The sequence below is a fragment of the Pseudorasbora parva genome, chromosome 15, assembly GCF_024679245.1.
Source record: "Pseudorasbora parva isolate DD20220531a chromosome 15, ASM2467924v1, whole genome shotgun sequence".
Classification (NCBI taxonomy): domain Eukaryota; kingdom Metazoa; phylum Chordata; class Actinopteri; order Cypriniformes; family Gobionidae; genus Pseudorasbora; species Pseudorasbora parva.
In genome coordinates this window covers 17,603,917-17,608,323 of record NC_090186.1, presented here as the reverse complement: position 1 = coordinate 17,608,323, position 4,407 = coordinate 17,603,917, and the positions used below count along the sequence as shown (strand labels likewise).

Below are 4,407 nucleotides of genomic sequence, written 5' to 3'. Positions count from 1 at the left end.
AAAGCGAGCAACGTCCAGAACACACCGAAAAACCTTAGCCGACTGATGCTCAAAAAAGGCCCGCCGCCATTGCCTGACGGCCAAAAGTCAGTTTTGTCCCAGCACAGCTCTCGCGGTACATTGATGCCGCTTCATGCACTGAAAAAAGTATAACTTTAGTGTTGTTCGTTTAATGTGTATTTTCTCATTGAAATAGCTTAATTTTTTTAATTTTTTCATGTCAAGTAAACATTTTAGCTTAGATTTATGGTTCAATCCATTTTTTTACATTGATAGAATCTAAATGGGCAGCGGGACATTAAACTGAATTTATTAATTTGATCAGAGCATTTTTTTTAGATTAAGCAGGATTTGCACATGCGCATTGTTGGCTTGCAGATCCCGCTCTCTGTGGTTCAAAAAAAAAAAAGAAAAAAGTCTGAGAACTGTCTGAGAAGAACACAGCACGAACTTGAGCGGTGGCCGTGACGATAACGTTACATTTCAACGGACGTCAGACCCATCCAGCCAGGCTCCGAGACAGAACTACGAGGAACATTGATAAGGTAAGAGAAACTTTGTCTACCGTTAACGTTTTTACCTCAAGTATATCTGACGGGACTTGAGTCTGGCCGTAATTTCAGCGCTAACGCTTGATAGCGTGTAAATTAACTTTTAAGATAGCACTCGAAATGTTCGTAATCTTCATTCAAACTATAACGTTCGGTTATTTTAGCCCCTCATTGGGCGGGTGAGTAATAACCTAAATGCATGCAAACTATCTAAATTCATTTTGTGGGGGCATTGACCGTGTCAAGGGAAAGAGTTAACAATAACATTTCTCGAAACAAGTGCAGTTATAGCCTATATAAGCTACAATATTTTCTGCTTAACTTTTATTAGACTCCAGTTTAAAAGAAAAGTGTGTTTTTTCGCTGAGCACATTCTCTGCAGTCCGAGCGCGCTGAAGCGCTTGCTCATATATCTGAGGTAAATCATTAACACCATCACTGCTTACAGTATTGAACTAAATACATTACAATCGGCTAAAACGAATAAGCAGGTTACTTTTCTGAAAAAGAGTGCTCCCGAGTCTGTGTTTCTCACAGTTTGCGTGAATCGCGGCACAGTTCCACACACAAAATACCGGCAGTTCAATAGTGAAACTCTAAGCTCTTAAAGGGGCCACACTCTATTCCAGCTCTTAAAGGGTTAGTTCACCCAAAAATGAAATTAATGTCATCAACTCCTCATCCTAATGTCGTTCCTTACTTTAAGACCTCCATCTTCACACACAGTTTAAGATATTTTATATTTTAGTCCCAGAGCATATGCAGTCAATGCCCACTTTACTGTCCATTTCCAGAAAGCTAATAAAAACATAATCAAAGTAGTCCATATGTGACATCAGTTGGTTTGAAGCATCGAAAATACATTTTGGTCCAAAAATATCAAAAAGAATTTATTCAGCATTGTCTTCTCTTTCGTGTTCCTAAAAAAAGATTAAAACGGTTCGTGAATCAGTGAATTGATCAATGATTCGGATCGCCAATGTCACGTGATTTCAGCAGTTTGGGAGTTCGACACGCGATCCGAACTGCTGAAATCACGTGACATTGGCGATCCGAATCATTGATTAATTCACTGATTCATGAACCATTTTAATCTTTTTTTGAGGAACACGTCGTAGATTGAAAGTCAGTTTTTGTGATACTTGGACCAAAATGTATTTTCGATGCTTCGAGATTCGAATGAACTAACTGATGTCACATATGGACTACTTTGATGATGATTTTATGAAAGTGAATGTTTTAGGTCGGCATATAGCAGAGAATAGACTGGGCACACGACTACTCGTTTACGTATGGCATTTGCCATACCCTGGCATGCCACATTTTTAGACCTAACTGTTGATTCACTAATGAGTTGTTGTTGTTGTAATTTAGTACGGTTGTGCTGGGGATTCTGTTTTGTGTTCACCATCTTCTAAACTTATTTCTGTATGCTCTACTTTTAAGATCAATTTAAGTTCATGCGAATTACAACAGTTCCTTTGGAGACAAGTTGGATTACAAGTTCTTGGTGCAGTTGGACAAGCACTCCACCAAACTGTTGGAGGTCATCAGGAGCAAGGGAGGAGTCCACCAGGACATTGCAGGTTTTAGATGAGGTATCTATGAATTTGATAATCAGTGGGATCCATGGCTGAATAGTGTTTTTTTTTTTTTTTTTTGTAATTGTTTAATTTTAATTCATAGTTATTGTTCTTACTCAGACTGCAGACATCACCATCAGAAGAGAATGCATCCTTAAATCTCTGATCTACCTCGGCGAACCTTTTGCGCACCTTTTCAAAGAATACCAGGTAAGGGCATCTCTCTCACTTGCTCACACAAATAACACCTACAGACTAACATGGTCATAGTCTAGGTTTTCCTAGCCACTTTTAATAAATAGGGGTGTGATGAGAAACTCAGCTCACAAGATGAGATTTTAACACTATTTATGAGAAATCTTTGATGCTGAATTTTGAGCTGTGAACACTTAGACCATGTCCAGACGTACCCAAACAATCTTTTTTTTCCTTGTCTTCCCTGGAACACTGTCAAAATAAGTGTGTCCAAAGGAATCCATTTGCAAATGACTTAACACCTATATGCTATGTAAAATCCATGCCTGGTCCTCTCTCTTCCTTCACTGTCGTCGCTCCTCCTTTTATTCTCCCTTCACTCCTCTGTGAAAGCTCTGAGACCAGTGTGACGTGCAGTTGGCACTGATCATCCAATTACTTACCGGCCTCGCTTTGCTCTCACTCGTCACGCGCCTATTCAAGTTCAGTTTAGAGTGTATAAGAGCTGAAAATGGGAGAGTTCTGACACTATAATGTACTTATTTTCTCTTTCTTTTTAATGCAGGAAAATGAGATTGAAGAACTGGAGCAAACAACCATGGCGATCTTTATCACTGGGAAAGAGGATCCTCTTCATCCACCAAAAGACATTAAAATTGTCATTGAAGGATCAGAGGTCCGGAACCTGCTTGCTATATTGCATACAAATAGGTTATATTTAAAGGTTTAGTTCGCCCAAAAACGAATATTCTATCATTAAAGGTCCCGTTCTTCGCAATTCTATCTTTCAAACTTTAGTTAGTGTGAAATGTTGCTGTTAGAGCATAAATAATACCTGTAAAATTATAAAGCTCAAAGTTCAATGCCAAGCGAGATATTTTATTTAACAGAAGTTCCCTTTCAAAGCCTACAGCGAACAGCCGGTTTGGACTACACCGCTGCACTTCCTGCTGTAATGACGTCACTAGAACCGTTTGTTGACTAACCCTCCGCCCACAAGAACACACAAAATAGGGGGCATGGTCTCGTTGCTCTCCTACGTGGAGAAGAGCGCGCATTCAGCGTTTGCATCGCCCCGTTATGGTAAGAGGCGGGACCTTTCCGGGCAAGGTGCGCTAAGCTGCTGTCCAATCACATCACGGGAAGCGCTGGCCCAATCAGAACTCGTTATGTGTTTCTGAAGGAGGGACTTCATAGAACAAGGAAATCATCAGGCCGTTTTTAGGACAGAGAAAACAGCGCTGTACAGATAAGTAAATTGTGTGAAAAATACTGTTTTTTACACGCGAAACATGAACTCATGTTATATTGCACACTGTAAACACAATCAAAGCTTCGAAAACACGCGAAGAACGGGACCTTTAATTCCTCACCTTCATGTCGTTGGACACCCGTAAGACCACCGTTCATCTTCAGACACAGATGAAGATAGATAGTGTTGAAATCCGATGGCTCAGAAAGGCCTTCATTGACACCAATGTCATTTCCTCTCTCAAGACCCATAAAGGCACTAAAGACGTCGTTACAAAGCCCATCTCACTACAGCGGCTCTACAATCATTTTATGAAGCCACGAGAATAGATTTGTGCGCAAAAAAACTAAACGACTTATCTAATAATGAGTAGATTTCAAAACACTGCTTTATGAAGCTTCAAATCACTATGACTTAATGTATCGATTCAGTTCATCAATATGCTGATTCATAAAGCTCTGAAGCTTCAGGATGCTGTGCTTTGAAATCAGTCATCACTAGAAGTCATTATTTCTGTTTTTTTGTGCACAAAAACTATTCTCGTTACTTCATAAAATGATTATAGCGCCACAGTAGTGAGATGGGCTTTGTAACGACGTCTTTAGTGCCTTTATGGGTCTTGAGAGATAGAAATGACATTGGTGTCATTAAAGGCCTTTCTGAGCCATCGGATTTCAACTAAAATATCTTCAATTGTGTTCCGAAGATGAACAGAGGTCTCACGAGTGTCGAACAACATGAGGATAAGTGATTAATGACAGAATTTTTATTTTTGGGTAAACTAACCCTTTAAATGTAGAGCTTACAGCTCTGTATCAGAAACTGA

At 39.6% G+C, this 4,407-nt stretch overlaps 1 long non-coding RNA gene across 1 annotated transcript; it reads left to right on the top strand.

Annotated features, from left to right (window-relative positions):
• The first annotated feature begins 422 nt into the window (after positions 1-422).
• On the top strand, positions 423-3,737 carry LOC137041870 (uncharacterized). Its single transcript, XR_010898165.1, has 4 exons — positions 423-545; positions 1,998-2,149; positions 2,255-2,344; positions 2,895-3,737. It is a non-coding gene; the product is annotated as an uncharacterized lncRNA (long non-coding RNA).
• The last annotated feature ends 670 nt before the right edge of the window (positions 3,738-4,407 follow it).